This window comes from Rutilus rutilus (assembly GCF_951802725.1).
Source record: "Rutilus rutilus genome assembly, chromosome: 6".
In the NCBI taxonomy this organism is placed as follows: Eukaryota; Metazoa; Chordata; class Actinopteri; order Cypriniformes; family Leuciscidae; genus Rutilus; species Rutilus rutilus.
Window position 1 is genome coordinate 14,936,669 of NC_140214.1, and position 17,127 is coordinate 14,953,795.

Sequence of the window (17,127 nt, forward strand, 5' to 3'; positions counted from 1 at the left end):
TAATCTGGATGAGGAATTTGCTTTTAATGCTTTTAATTTGCTTTACATTTCTCGGCATGCAACAACTGTTAAATGAATTTGAACTTATGAAGCGCCGGTTTCAGTTACTCAGATAAGCGGACTGATATACAGTGTTGCTGGATGATAGTACATATAAGAAAATATTAGACTGATGATGAATGCCACGACTAACCAATCAGAATCAAGCGTTCTGAAGTGCAGTGTAATAAGATACTGTACTGTCATTTTCAGTGAATAAAAAGTGATATAAGATAATCAAATACATTGATTCATTACTATACATAACCTATACAAAAATGAAGTGATAGTACTACATATTACATAATCTACAGTCGTCATTGGCTAATACTGTAGCACAGGCTCCTCCTGCAGTCAGATCAAATGACTTGAATGTATTGCTGCTTTAACAGATGCAGAAAGAGGAAGAGGATCACAACATCTTTGCTTTTAGGCAATAGTTGGTCATTTCAATTGTGTATGATGGCACTCTGGAGAAGTGCCATTGTGATCATATTTTTATATATCTGGGGTGAGTAGCACTATCAAACAATGATTGTTTTATACATTTAAAATGAATTTTCCTTTTGTGTCTTTGTGCACATTCCTTGCAGCCAATGGGCGAAAATTTTATTCATATTGTTTCAATTCTATTTCAGGATGTAATTCTCAAGACAAAGTTGATCAGCATACACAGATTCAATATGTTGTTGAAGGTGATGATGTAACAATCAACTGTACATATCAGACTGCTAACACAAACCCGACTCTCTTCTGGTACCAGCAGAAAGTAAATGAAATCCCCAAGGACAAAATGAGGATGAATTCAAGGAGAGATTTCAAGCAAATCTCAGCAAAACTTCAGTTCCTCTGACAATCCAGGATGTGTGTGTGTCTGACTCTGCTGTGTATTACTGTGCTCTTCAGCCCACTGTGACTCAAACACACTCAACACACATACAAAAACCCTCACAGTGTAACGGCATAAATTACATCATTATGCAATTTCAATTTATATTAGAATAAATCGCCTAGCCTAAGATTTCATGTTTAGAAACCTTTTTATCCATAAATGTATTCTTTTTTATTTAAAAGTTTACATTCAGTTTATTGTCTAATTTTACATTTAGTTAATTTACATTTGCATTAGTCTTCCCTTACTGTTGTTTTCAATTGATTTCATAATGCTCCTACCATTAAAACAATATGAAACACCATGAATCTGGTTATTGTTCAAATCTATTTTGTGAAGATGTGCATGTGTGGAAAGTTATGACAGACCAGAAGAGGGCGATATACACTTAACATTGTCTTCTTTAAAGAGTTAAATTATGTGTTAGGTTAAATGTTTTATAATTTCATCAAATTAATCTAATTTGCAACTGTAATGAATGAGGACTATAATGTATAGGTGAAACCCATAGGTCTTTATTACAATAACCAGCAGTAGGCTATGCATAAAAATCCACCATATTGAAGAAGAGAATCTTTATGATTAGATGAGCTTTGATTTTTTTTTTTTTATGTCTTCTACAGCACAGCATTATAGTATGGTTGTGGTATATTATGGATTCATATGTATATACTTCAGTGTTCATTAACTAATGTTCTCATCCTCTCACACTGACAGAGGTGGAGCCTGTGAGATCTGATACAGAGCAAAGCAAACTAAACTCTTTTCCTCTCAAACATGACGATCCTTTGTGTTCTGCTTCTGCTAATGTTGATAAAAAGTAAGAGAAAATTTACTGATTCTAGACCTGACCTTTAATCACATGCTCTCTTTTTTTTTTTTTTACAATGTTTGGAGTTTTAATATTGTTTGAAACTTTTTCAACTGACTTATACATCAGCATGATTCTTTCTATGGGTAAGTTTGATTAAAAAAAAGTTTAATGATTGTCTTGCAGGAGAGACGTTTGCACAGTCAATAACGCCGCTGGAAAACAAGGTGCTTAAATCTGAAGGAGAAAAAGTCACTCTGTCCTGTAAATATGATGGAGCTGTAACTAACCTGCACTGGTATCGTCAGTATCTGGGATCCAAACCAGAGTTCCTTGCATACATTTATCCACATGGAACCACAAGTGACCATGTTCCTCCTCGTCTTGAACCTAAAGTTGATCAAAACAACAATAATGTGAGCCTGGAGATCCTTAATGCTGAAGTATCAGACTCTGCGCTGTACTACTGCGCACTGACGCCCACAGTGACAGGAAACACATCATCACTGTACAAAAACCCTCTCAACAATAAAACTCTATCCTCAAAGTTTCAGAAAAGGGCCAGTGCATCACAAAACACTTAAAATATCATACAGCAGTTCAGACAGTGGTGGTGTATGTAGAAAGAAAAGTAGCAGACAGAAATGCATCTAAACATCTAATGCAAAAAAGAAGTAATAAAGAAATTCATCTATAAATACGTGAACTGATAAACAGATATGAGAAAGCACCAGCCAGTGAAAGTGATGTTACAGTAATAATACAAATAAACTAAGCTAATTTGGTAACAGACTTTAACAGACCTCACAGACAGTTACATGTTGATATGCAATAATCCAATCATTTTTTACTAACGCCATTTCTTTTGATATATTCCCTCCAGATCCAAAACCATAAACCAGTGATGATGCAGATGTTAATGTGGAATTGAAATCCATGTGCAACCTGCTTTAAAGAAGTAAAAATAAACTAAAAAATAAAGAAACCACAAAGACAAAAGGGAAGAGCAATTCTTTTTAAATACTTAAAAAATGTATATGGTTACAGCAGACAGATGTAAATCATACTAGTCTTTACTAATTATAAATCTGATGATGCTGATGATCTAACAGAAGCTCCTCCTAGAAAGTTTTTAGGTCGACTACATCCCAGAGATGGCAAAACAAGAAGAGGCTCAGAACTCCTCAGTATTTTGTTTATGACTTTGGAGATTGGAAAGCATAACAGACATAATGACACACTGGCAAAGGGTGGTTATCTTTCTATTCACATATTTGTGGGGTAAGTTGCATCATGAAATATGTGTGGTTTTAGATTCGTTTTTTATATTCACTGTGTGTGTGAATGTGTGTGAGATTTTTACATTTCTTTAAAACATATTTTTTTTTTATATTCTATTTTAGGCTGTGATTCTCTGGATAGTGTTGAACAGAAAACAAGAGTTCAAATCGCTTTTGAAGGGGAATCTGTAACAATCAACTGTACATATTCAACCACTGATTCATTTCCATATCTCTTCTGGTACCAGCAAGAAATAAATGGATTCCCTAAATATATGCTAAAGAAATTTCCCGGATCTGGTGAGACTGATGAACAGTTTAAAGAGAGATTTGATGCCAATCTCAACATCTCTACAACTTCAGTTCCTCTGACAATCCAGGATGTGTGTGTGTCTGACTCTGCTGTGTATTACTGTGCTCTGAAGCCCACTGTGACTCAAACACACTCAACACTCATACAAAAACCCAGCAAATACATAAGCCCTATTAAATATTCTTGATTCGTCTTTGGACTAAGTCTATAATTTCAAACTATTCTACGTCATATCATAAATCGATTTACCCATTTTTTACTTTTTACATTAACTTTATCCTATTATAAATTATATTTAGACAGGCATTTAATGTCAAAACAATCCACAGTGATCAATATGCTGTTAAAATACATACACTGAATGTATTTGGTCATTACTATAAATCTATTATGATGAGTAGGATTAAAACTCACATTTCAGTGCACATTTCTGTCAAATAATGCACATAATGACTAATTGGGCACCAGAAGAGGGTGATATACACTCATCATTCAGCTCTTCAAAGCAGGGTTATTATTATATCTTAAACTAAAACTAAAACAATAAAACACATTTTCGTTACTTGCTTTTTTATTTCAGGTAGTTACCAAAGTAACATTTACCATTTTTAATCATTTTAACTTGATGTAGTAAAATAATTAAAACTGAAACTGAAATAAAAACGAATAAAAACTATATATATTCTATTGGGGTGCTTCTGTCACTGACCACACTTCATCTACTGTATGTAATACAGTAGGCCAGCACTGTTTTATTTGTTTTCAAAGACAGTCATGTGCATACAAACAACATGTCTGATTCAACAACAACAACAACACTGAAATGTATTTAAAAAAATAAAAAAATAATTATAGGTCATAAAAATGGTTGATCTAATAACAACATTTTATGTATTTTGGTAAAATACATCCTATACTCAACTGAACTAATTATTATAGATGATGTCACTCTCACATCCAGCACTTTACTATTGTGCTATATATGTTCAAATAATCAGTTAATGATGGGACAATACATTACACCCATTAATTGTAATGAAAAACAGACAAAAACATTAGAGATTGTAACTGGATCGTTGTTCTGTCCTCAGGTGCGAAATGTAAAACTTATGAAGTGTCTCAGAGAGGAGGGACACAGATCTGACACAATCTGATCACTTCAGACTCTATAGAAACAATTCAGTCTGAATCATCTTAAAGTGAACACACAATGGATATTTATTCAGTTATTCTCATATACAGTCTGGATGTATGTAAACTTAAATGTTATTTGTATTATCTATTGTTAATGATGAGTTTAATTAAAACAAAACTAATTCAAATGTACCTTTTCCGTATTCTTTTTCAGCTGCAGTGTCTGGAAACATCACACCGAAGAAAACAGAGCTTTTTGCTGAGGAGGGATCAGATGTTACATTATCCTGTAGTTTTTCCTCTGCAGATTATCTAACTTATACTGGTACCGTCAGTACCCCAGATCAGCTCCTGAATTTCTTGTGCTCATCTATGATGGTGCAACAAACGCCAAAAAGTCTGATGTAGATCCAAGACTGTCTGGTAAACTCACTACAAGTGAACAAACCCATGTGGATCTGGAGATCTCCTCTGCTGAAGTGTCAGACTCTGCTCTGTATTACTGTGCTCTGAGGCCCACAGTCACAGGAAACACATCAGCTGTATCACATGAAATACGTACGTTCTGAGGAAACTATTTTGCAAATCGCAATTACGTTACATGCCAACATATAAGCAGTGCTATTACGTTGGTCCTTAACCTAATATAGCCAATCTATTGCAGTGCTATTACGTTTGTCCTGAACATAATACATCCAAAGCAGGTTTCTTTTCACACGTAGCAGCTCATTTTGTTTTAATTATTTACTCCCTTTTTTCTCATTGGGCTACAAAATATTATCTATGCCAGGGCGAGTCAAATGGCGGCACCCAGATAATTTTTATCTGGCCCTCCAACTGGTTTTTGATGTTTAAAACCCCTCGCAATCTGATATCAAAGTCCCCGCAAAGGTTTAGAGCGTTCAGCGGTGAGTTTAACAACGCACGTGATCATTCAGCGGTGAGTTTAACAACGCACGTGATCATTCAGCGGTGAGTTTAACAACGCACGTGATCATTCAGCGGTGAGTTTAACAACGCATGGCAGTTCGTGATATGGCCACGTAATTTAATCTATTGATTCGTGCCACGGACACGTTTATTTCGTTATTTTCGTAATACCAGCACGTTTTTTAAACTATTGTATTTTCAATGGGAAGCGTCTTTCGTGATAACAGCACGATTCTTTCTGCCTGTCGGCTGCAGCAGAGAAGCTGTTTAATCAACATTTTTTTCACGAGATCTTATGTATTTTTATGTATTTTTTTTTAATGTTATTATTTCGGTCTTATTGCCAGGGAAGCTGGATTGCTTTGCTGTTTATTGATATTTTTTAAATTATATTTTATCAGTAGGAAATCGCGCTGAAGAAGTCTCGTTCCGAACACATCGCGATATTTGACATCAGTTCACGTGTGTCAGATGTTGGTAAGTAAATACCTAAATACGCTGTCCTAATAATGTGTGATATCATGTCTTTTCTGTTTGTCGATATTAATCTGCCATTATATCTGCCATCTCCACGGAGACTTTGCGTTTCATTGCTTTCTAATTCAAAACAGGGTGATTAACACTGCCTGTCACGTGACGTGCTATAGGCTTAGACATTCATATCAGATTAAAAATAGTACAATTAGTTCCAAAGTTGTATTTGTAGTAGAAGCACAGTAAAAACAACACTTACCATGCTTTTACCACAGTAACATTAGTTTTACTGTGATAAGTGTAGTAAAAAGACAGTAATCACAAAACTTACCATGCTTTTACCACACTATTTGTAGTTTTAATGTGGTACTTATTGTAAATGCACAGTAACCACAACACTTACCATGCTTTTACCACAGTAACCATAGTTTTACTGTGATAGGTGTGGTAAAAGGACAGTAATCACAAAACTTACCATGCTTTTACCACACTATTTGTAGTTTTAATGTGGTACTTATTGTAAATGCACAGTAACCACAACACTTACCATGCTTTTACCACAGTAACCATAGTTTTACTGTGATAGGTGTGGTAAAAGGACAGTAACCACAAAACTTACCATGCTTTAAACCTCAGTAACCTTAGTTTTACTGTGATTGGTTTAGTAAGGACAGTAATCACAAAACTTACCATGCTTTTACCTCAGTATTGATAGTTTTAAAGTGATATTTGTTGTAAATGCATATTAACCACAACACTTGCCCTGCTTGTAAGGCTTTATAATGTAACATCCAATATTTGTAAGGTAAATCAGTACTTTTCCCTTTAAAGTCCAACTGAAATCAAAATGGACCCTATTTACTTTGTTAGCGCATATTACTAGTCTTGTGGTGAACAATTAATCCGTGCAAGTTAAAACACGGAAAAAAATGTTTTGGCTTCGTAATCTTTAATCAAAATCTGAAAATGCCCCTCCTCTCTGCATTGGAGGACCTTCCCTGATGCCGTATGCTTGACGGCTTGGGTTGAGAAACGCTTAACCACTCCCCTCAAATCGTTAGTCTGTAATGAGCGAGAGATGGAGAGGAGGAGCACTAGAGTAAAACCCTGCCCTCTGTTCAATATTCCTTTTCACTGGGAAATACGTCACAGCACTGGAGAAAAGTCGTTTGCAACTTCCGGTTCACGCGGACTTTAAATAATCCTATATATTATACATAATGATATTTTCTTTTTCTCTTTTTTCAGCTGAAAAGACCAAAAGGGCCTTTCGGACTCAGTCGTTCCATTATTGTTGGAGGAGAAGTAAACGGAGGAGACGGACAGCTGCAAAGGCAAATATTCACAATGGTATGTGTTGGTTTTAACCCTAAATCAAACATTTTATCAAGCATTTGTTGTTTCTTAAAACTTTTCTCACAAAACCCATAGCCCAATCAGTACAAACATAGTCTGAAAGTCTTAATAATTCACAAGATTTAACAAGTTGTCAAATTCGTACGATACTCGTACATATTTGTATACTCGTACACAATCCTGCAGCTTTTACTCCTGGTGCTGTCATTGGCTACTGCCTCAATTCCTGTACATATTTATCGCGATATTTGTAAATCAGTTGCGCCACTTCTTGGAAAGTTGTCGGATGTCACACACACTGTCAGAAAGTTTATATTAATTGCAAATTGGACCCTGTCTGTTTATGTTCCAGTAATACATGATGTCTCTCCACACCTCATAACCTACCTCTGTTTGCAAGAGTGGAAAAGCTTATCTGACTTGTCACATGACATCAGATACTCGATTATTTTGTCATAATCAGAGCAGTTACACTGCTGATAACTGTCCCGTTTGCATGTAAATCTTTTTCATGATTATTGCTTGCTATTAAAGACATACTTTTATTCATAGAAATGCCCACATATCAGTGAACTTATTACATAAAAATGCTTTTAACAATTAATTATGCAACACTCTTTACAGAAAACATATCCTACAGTTATAAACTGACTATTTGCAAGTAATGTATTAAAATTACCTTCCTTTCTGTTTTGCAGGATTACTTAGTCCTTTTTTTAAAGCTCTACCAATATCAAACTCAACAGCTCTTTTAAGAGCCAACCATTACAAGAGCTACTAGTGAGTCGCAGCGAATCTTGCCGTGATCAGCCCTTCAGTGAAGTTTCTAGAATATTGCAATCAGTTTTTACTCATCAAATGTTCTCTCCTGAATCATATGGTAAATTAACTTATTTATAACTGTCTTAATTTGTGTTTCAAGAACAATAGTAATTGCACATAGAGTAAGTCGAGACTATCTTGTTTTACAGCAGAGAAGGAAGACCAGTCCTTATATCAACGCAAGCTAATCGAATAAGTCCTTTGTTTCGGGTGAGGAAGGAACATCTGATGCCCAAAGAAGACAGAAAAGTGCGCGAGTCCATTGGTATGTCTTGTATTGAAACAATGCTGTAATATGTAATACATAATTTGATGTTGACAATTTTACATTGTACAGGTTATCACTTGGTTTTTGACCAAGTGAAGCTCTTGAAACAATTGACAGAAGAGTATGTTGTCTGGAAAGAAATCAAGCATCACTGGCAAAGGCTCAAAAGAGACCATGCATTTCTTAAAAATCTTTTAAAATATGTTGCTGTTGATATGGGTAAAACTGTTTTTGTTCAGTACTTAGCTTATTTTGTGCTGCAATATTTTTTATATATATATATATATATATATATATATATATATATATATAATACTTCAATGTGTGTATATTATATAACGTACTGACTGCTGCTTTGTAAATTTATGTAAGGAACAGGCAACTCTGGCCCTTTGCATTCTACTTTTTGAGGTTAGTTAAGAGTTAACCTCCAACCTTAATCGAGCACATCTGAAAATTTTAACCAAAGTCTTCAGGTTTACTTCTAGACAATAGGCAGGAGGGTTTGAGGTCGGAGCTAAATGTGCAGGACAGTGGACGCTGAGGGCCAGAGTAAACCATCACTGCTTTAAATAACGCAGAACATAAGCTGACCCGACTGTCCATTAAACAACTTCATTTGAATGTTTTCTGTTTTCTGTTTTACTTTCAGACCAGGACTGGAGAACGCCTGACAATGGGATGTTGAGACTTCTTCCTCTGGTTGAGAAAAAGCTACTCCACATCAGTGATCACATCTTCTGTTCTTCTGTTCTTCAACTGAACAAACTGTTTAGACGAGGAAGAAGAACACTAACACGATCGAGACGTACAGGGAAGAGCAAGAAACCAGTTTAGCTGTGATAATGAATCATTATTTTCCAACACAATATCAAATCTGTTTTCTGTATCATATGTGACTGAATATGATTATCTGGCACTCGTTTTGTGGCTTCAGCAGCTGTGAATGGATTCATATGATGTTAACGTGTTTTTGAAGACACATTTTTATTTATCTTGAATCTCATTTGTCTTTATGCTACTTTATCAACTTTATGCTTTGTTCTCCAATAAAGTGTTGTTTAATAAAGTATGGTGACTATTGTGTATTGAAAGTGGTGTTTGGTACAGTAAATAGAAATTTTCTTTTGAGAAATTTTAATTTCTTGTTTCTTTAAAAATAACTACATATAATTAATAACTTATAAATAACTAAATATAATTAATTACCATGATTCTTTTACTTGGGACATAAAAATTTAGATCTGGTTAATGATATTTGGGACAACAATGCAACAAAAGTTGCACATACTTGCATGTATGCCAGTTTCCAGTGAAATAAAAGGAAGCTATGTGAATAGCAAGAGGCTGCAGTGGGCTATCTTGCTATAAATACTTAAAGCTTAATTGAAGATGATCCATGTTGATCATTCTAGTATACTCTATATAGTATACTCTATATATCACTGATGTCAGGAATATAAGCAGCAATCAGAGGGGGTGAAAAGGAAATGTTGGCACTGTTTTTTTGTTGTTTTACTGAATGGTGCATTATCCTTGTGTAATAGTAATAGTATGTGTAGATCTGTGTAGATTATACTGTCCTTCCACCCCCAGGGCCCAGCAATGGCCCCCAGAAGAGCAAACAAATGCACATTTCAAATGGCTGTAACTCGAAGTCCGGTTAGTGTATCAAAGAGAAAATCGGCAGGACGACTGCTTATACTATGTTTAATAAATAATGTTGGCCACAGTTTTCAGACATATATGGAAAGCTGGCATAGAGGTTATTTTTAAAGTGCTCACAGTAAAATATCAAATTTCAGCCTGTCCCTCATATATGTCATAAAGGTTTGCACAATGAACAAATTTAGATATCCAGTTGTCCATTAAATATATTATTTATTTAACATTTATTGTTTTATTACTAAACGTTTTAAACTACATTACCCACATATCTCTGTCATTCTATCAGTGGAGCAGGAAGCATTGTGCTGTAGTTCATTGAAATGTTCAGACATGCTTAGGGTTAGGGTTAGGATCTCGGTAAAGGAGTAATTTCTCACAACATAGAGACACTTTATAGTTAGCTTAATGTATAACTAACGTAATAATAACACCAAAACATACTTTGTAACATGAAGCGCCGTTTTATATGGGTTAAACGATTGTCCAATCACAGCGAGTTCTGCGATAAAGTCACAGCCAATAACAACCCAGCTGAACAGATGCGTCACACTTACATGCCCATTTATGGTAAACGATGACAGATCTCTTCTGGTTCTGGCTGCGGGGATAGATACCTTAAATATTTTATATTTAGGCTGTTAAACAGGCATTCCTTCTAATTAAATTATAAAAGTCATATTTAAAAACAAAAGACTCCTTTGTGTGGTTACCATCCAAAAACGAGGTCACATGATCAATGACACAAATTTGCTTATTTGATTAGACTGATGCATAAATACATTTGAAAGAGAAACTTTTTTCTAAGCAATGGCCTACAGCAGGGGTAGGTTTGCAGTATTTTAATTAAAGATAATTACATGTACTAAAGTGCTTCTAACATTTACAGTGTATGTATAGTATATTAAAGGTATATCAATAATATTCAAATAAATGTAACAAAAGCACAATGAATGGACACCATTTTGAAAGCTTATTCCAATATTTAATGTCAAACTGTTTAAAGACAAATGTACTGCCAAAACTACTGCACAACAGTATAAAAATCAGTTTATTAAAAATATCCAGATACAGGAGCAATCTATTATAGTGACACATACATTAACGTAAAAAAAATTGCTATGATGAAGTTGAATATATTTACAAAACAAGAGATGAGATTCAAGTTTGTTATGTGAACATACATTTGTTTCTTCGCTTTAAAGAACAAATAGGCAAAAACATAAGCACAACATTTTACATTCTCAACTTTCATTCTATATCCTTGTGATTATTGGTCACTTTTATTGTAACTATGCAATGAATATGTCCTTTAGCAAAACACCTGATGAACACTGACAGTTTTTTGATAAAGGCATTAGGCAGAAATCAAGTACAGTTTATGAAGCTGAAAAGAGAAAACAAAATGCTTTAACAATATGGAAAAAGATAAATCACTATTTTCAATATTGGTTCTGCATATATCAAAGAGATCCTGAGGAGGAATGGGACTTCACATGAAGACTTTCAGAAACTGTGACAGAGCAAAGGGTGCACCTCGCTGGACACATCCTACGCATGCCCAAACAACAACACCCAAACACAGTGATGAAGTGGACACCACCAGGAGGATGCAGGAGACAGGGAAGACCAAGGAAGACATGGAGACAGATGTTTCACGAAGACCTGAAGAATGTCAGTGTCCTATGGGAAGATGTGAAGAACCTGGCCACGGATCGAATACGTTGGAGGACAGTTGTTGCCCAATGTGCCCAGCACAGGACTTGATGATGACGTTGTGAGTTTATAACTGTAGGATATGTTTTCTGTAAAGAGTGTTGCATAATTAAATGTTAAAAGCATTTTTATGTAATAAGTTCACTGATATGTGGGCATTTCTATGAATAAAAGTATGTCTTTAATAGCAAGCAATAATCATGAAAAAGATTTACATGCAAACGGGACAGTTATCAGCAGTGTAACTGCTCTGATTATGACAAAATAATCGAGTATCTGATGTCATGTGACAAGTCAGATAAGCTTTTCCACTCTTGCAAACAGAGGTAGGTTATGAGGTGTGGAGAGACATCATGTATTACTGGAACATAAACAGACAGGGTCCAATTTGCAATTAATATAAACTTTCTGACAGTGTGTGTGACATCCGACAACTTTCCAAGAAGTGGCGCAACTGATTTACAAATATCGCGATAAATATGTACAGGAATTGAGGCAGTAGCCAATGACAGCACTAGGAGTAAAAGCGACAGTATTGTGTACGAGTATACAAATATGTACGAGTATCGTACGAATTTGACAACTTGTTAAATCTTGTGAATTATTAAGACTTTCAGACTATGTTTGTACTGATTGGGCTATGGGTTTTGTGAGAAAAGTTTTAAGAAACAACAAATGCTTGATAAAATGTTTGATTTAGGGTTAAAACCAACACATACCATTGTGAATATTTGCCTTTGCAGCTGTCCGTCTCCTCCGTTTACTTCTCCTCCAACAATAATGGAATGACTGAGTCCGAAAGGCCCTTTTGGTCTTTTCAGCTGAAAAAAGAGAAAAGAAAATATCATTATGTATAATATATAGGATTATTTAAAGGGAAAAGTACTGATTTACCTTACAAATTTTGGATGTTACATTATAAAGCGTTAAAAGCATGGCAAGTGTTGTGGTTAATATGCATTTACATCAAATATCACTTTAAAACTATCAATACTGAGGTAAAAGCATGGTAAGTTTTGTGATTACTGTCCTTACTAAACCAATCACAGTAAAACTAAGGTTACTGAGGTTTAAAGCATGGTAAGTTTTGTGGTTACTGTCCTTTTACCACACCTATCACAGTAAAACTATGGTTACTGTGGTAAAAGCATGGTAAGTGTTGTGGTTACTGTGCATTTACAATAAGTACCACATTAAAACTACAAATAGTGTGGTAAAAGCATGGTAAGTTTTGTGATTACTGTCCTTTTACCACACCTATCACAGTAAAACTATGGTTACTGTGGTAAAAGCATGGTAAGTGTTGTGGTTACTGTGCATTTACAATAAGTACCACATTAAAACTACAAATAGTGTGGTAAAAGCATGGCAAGTTTTGTGATTACTGTCTTTTTACTACACTTATCACAGTAAAACTAATGTTACTGTGGTAAAAGCATGGTAAGTGTTGTTTTTACTGTGCTTCTACTACAAATACAACTTTGGAACTAATTGTACTATTTTTAATCTGATATGAATGTCTAAGCCTATAGCACGTCACGTGACAGGCAGTGTTAATCACCCTGTTTTGAATTAGAAAGCAATGAAACGCAAAGTCTCCGTGGAGATGGCAGATATAATGGCAGATTAATATCGACAAACAGAAAAGACATGATATCACACATTATTAGGACAGCGTATTTAGGTATTTACTTACCAACATCTGACACACGTGAACTGATGTCAAATATCGCGATGTGTTCGGAACGAGACTTCTTCAGCGCGATTTCCTACTGTTAAAATATAATTTTAAAAATATCAATAAACAGCAAAGCAATCCAGCTTCCCTGGCAATAAGACCGAAATAATAACATTAAAAAAATACATAAAAATACATAAGATCTCGTGGAAAAAAATGTTGATTAAACAGCTTCTCTGCTGCAGCCGACAGGCAGAAAGAATCGTGCTGTTATCACGAAAGACGCTTCCCATTGAAAATACAATAGTTTAAAAAACGTGCTGGTATTACGAAAATAACGAAATAAACGTGTCCGTGGCACGAATCAATAGATTAAATTACGTGACCATATCACGAACTGCCGTGCGTTGTTAAACTCACCGAAGAATGATCACGTGCGTTGTTAAACTCACCGCTGAACGCGCTAAACCTTTGCGGGGACTTTGATATCAGATTGCGAGGGGTTTTAAACATCAAAAACCAGTTGGAGGGCCAGATAAAAATTATCTGGGTGCCGCCATTTGACTCGCCCTGGCATAGATAATATTTTGTAGCCCAATGAGAAAAAAGGGAGTAAATAATTAAAACAAAATGAGCTATTACGTGTGAAAAGAAACCTGCTTTGGATGTATTATGTTCAGGACAAACGTAATAGCACTGCAATAGATTGGCTATATTAGGTTAAGGACCAACGTAATAGCACTGCTTAAGGACCAATGTAATAGCACTGCTTATATTAGGTTAAGGACCAACGTAATAGCACTGCTTATATGTTGGCATGTAACGTAATTGCGATTTGCAAAATAGTTTCCTCAGAACGTATTTCATGTGATACAGGGTTGACAAAAACACTTTATCCAGTGAGAGAGAGCAAGAATATCACTGATACAGCGAGTCAAACAGCCTTAAATTGACAATATTACATCCATACAACATACAGTACTGTCCTTTACTTTTCATGCACCGTACTTTTTCCAAGGGATTTAATAGATTCTGACACACAAATTAGACAGACAGACAGACAGACAGACAGAGAGCGTGTGCCAGTGAGCAGGAAGTTCATGGGTGTCTTTACGTCCTTCAGTGTCTCATAAGCAGTGCAGCAGAACATCGAAAGGCTCAACAAAGAACAGCTGATCTTATTCAACATGGACAGGTGTTTTCTGCTCATAGTAATTATGGGAACAGGTACATTAATTATTTAGCAAATGATGATGAAACAGTGGAGGTTTGAAAAATCTAACAAATGCAAATGTTCCAACAAACTTCTTTTAGTCATTTTATTTTTTGCATAGTGTCTTGTGTTTGCAATGTTTTTGGTCAGCCTTGCTATAACCTTCTTTCCATTCTGCTTATTGTTCACAGGTTTGGTGTCTGGGGACAATATTGAGCCAGATAAAGAGGAAAATGTTATCTCAAAAGAAAGGGAAACTGTCAAGCTGAGCTGCTCATATAGTACAACCAGCGATAATGTTCAGCTTTACTGGTACAGACAGTATCCACATGCAGAACCTTTGTTTTTATCGTATAGAGGTGCTCGATCCCTGAGTGCTGCACGCACCTCTGATGATCGGTTTCAGTCGACTACACAAACATCCACTGAACTCACTATTACTGCTGTACGTCTGTCAGATTCAGCTCTCTATTATTGTGCTCTGAGAGTTGGAGCCCAGTGATACAAAACATGAAACATGTCGTACAAAAACCTGACGCTATTTTAACTTTGAACTGCTCTAGTGAAAACCACAATCACAACCCCAATCTATCCAGCCCCAAATATAATCAAATATGTGGTGCAGATCTCACCAAATCCTCAAGCTCAGTTTCTCTGACAGTCCAGGATGTGTGTGTGTGTGTGTGTGTGTGTGTGTGTGACTCTGCTGTGTACTGCTCTGAAGCCCACAGTGACTGAAACACATAAACTGCATGAATCAGAGCTCTTAGTTCTTGTCAGGATGTTTTTAACATGATGTTTCCCTCAATATGCATATTCCAGCTATGTGGATTTTCTTTACATAAAAAAAACAAACAAATAATTAACAAAAACTCTTCTTTGAATGCATCAATGTGACATCAGTAAATATATTCACAATTACATACCACTTTATATGGCTATACAGTGCTGCTCATAATGCAAAAATGTACAATGAATATTTTTGTTATAATGAACTATGAATTTTTGTTATAACATTCATAGGTCATATTTCCCTTTTCCACAAAGATGTCTTGCTCAGTTATAAAACACTCCAGCAGTGGGTGGAGCTGATTCACTGATGTTGACAGTGTGAATTACTATTTTGGCATCATTGATAATCTCTCTGAGGACAACATGTTTCATTTTACTTGGATAATAATCCAACTTTGCATTGGTAAGAAATCCTTTCAGCATTATGTCAGTCAAAATAAAAACAAAAAAACATTTCTATGAATGTATGAATTCTGAAAGTTTAATGATTGTATTGCTTAATTAATTGACACCCTTTTTTTTCCACAGAAACTTCTTTGGCTGATACAATACAACCATTTACTTTAGAAAAACATGTTGTTGAGGGAAGAAATGTGACTCTCTCCTGTAACTACAGTACCACTGGTGTCACTGTTAACTCTCTCCAGTGGTATCGCCAGAATCTCAGAACAAAACCAGAGATTTTACTTCTTGTCACTGAATATTCAAGCAAATCTGAGCCTGATCTTCGTCTGTATTCAAAAGCTACAAAAGAGATCAAACGTGTGGATCTGGAGATCTCCTCTGCTGAAGTGTCAGACTCTGCTGTGTATTACTGTGCTCTGGAGCCCACAGTCACAGGAAACACTACAACACTGTACAAAAACCTGATACATAGTATTGCATCTACAGTACATTACACATCCGGATCCCTGGATTTTCACTCAAAGATAAATTTAGCTGAAAAAGTAAATGCAAATCTTGTGTTTAAGTCTTGACCTTTATTATAATTGATTTTTATTAAAGTGATGACATGAAACATGCTATTCTGTCTTTGTGACATTATATGAAGAGCAGGAAGTTCAGTGAGGAGGAAGTTCCTGTGTGTGTTTCTGTGTGATCTTCAGTGACTTACAGCTCAGAGAACTGAGAGCCTCAACAGAGAACTGAGCTGATCTGATTCAACATGGACAGATGCCTCATACTTATTCTCATTGTGGGAACAGGTACATTATTTATTAAATAATTAATGAAATTCTGTACTTTGTTTTTAATTCTCAAACCCTAAAGGCAAAATTTATTTTACTTCAGTAATTTGTATTCCTGTAAAACATGATTTGAAATGTGTTTGCAAAAGTATTTGGTCAATTTCTTTTTATTTCTTTTTTTATTGTTGACAGGTTTGGTGACTGGAGACAACATTGAGCCAGATAAAGGGACAGAAAAAAACTCTAAAGAAACAGAAACTGTCGAGCTGAGCTGCTCATATAGTGCAAGTAGTGAATATGTTCTGCTTTACTGGTACAGACAGTATCCAAACAAAGAACCGCAGTATTTATTACGCAAAGGTGCACGATCCTTGAGTGCTAATGCTTATGCACACACCTCTGACCGTCGGTTTCAGTCGACTACATCACAAACATCCACTGAACTCACTATTACTGATGTACGTCTGTCAGATTCAGCTCTCTATTATTGTGCTCTGAGAGTTGGAGCCCAGTGATACAAAACATGAAACCTGTCGTACAAAAACCTGAAGCTCTTT

At 35.5% G+C, this 17,127-nt stretch overlaps 3 long non-coding RNA genes across 3 annotated transcripts; 2 read left to right on the forward strand and 1 right to left on the reverse strand.

The window, feature by feature from the left end:
• Positions 1–347: 347 nt before the first annotated feature.
• On the forward strand, positions 348–2,217 carry LOC311291264. Its single transcript, XR_014627535.1, has 3 exons — positions 348–550; positions 678–1,751; positions 1,929–2,217. It is a non-coding gene; the product is annotated as an uncharacterized lncRNA (long non-coding RNA).
• Positions 2,218–5,515: 3,298 nt separating this feature from the next.
• On the forward strand, positions 5,516–9,388 carry LOC311292038. Its single transcript, XR_014627656.1, has 5 exons — positions 5,516–5,876; positions 7,122–7,223; positions 7,928–8,046; positions 8,201–8,316; positions 8,972–9,388. It is a non-coding gene; the product is annotated as an uncharacterized lncRNA (long non-coding RNA).
• Positions 9,389–11,334: 1,946 nt separating this feature from the next.
• LOC311291238 lies at positions 11,335–14,019 on the reverse strand. Its single transcript, XR_014627527.1, has 3 exons — positions 13,397–14,019; positions 12,420–12,521; positions 11,335–11,789 (listed from the first exon to the last, which is right to left on the reverse strand). It is a non-coding gene; the product is annotated as an uncharacterized lncRNA (long non-coding RNA).
• Between the last annotated feature and the right edge of the window lie 3,108 nt (positions 14,020–17,127).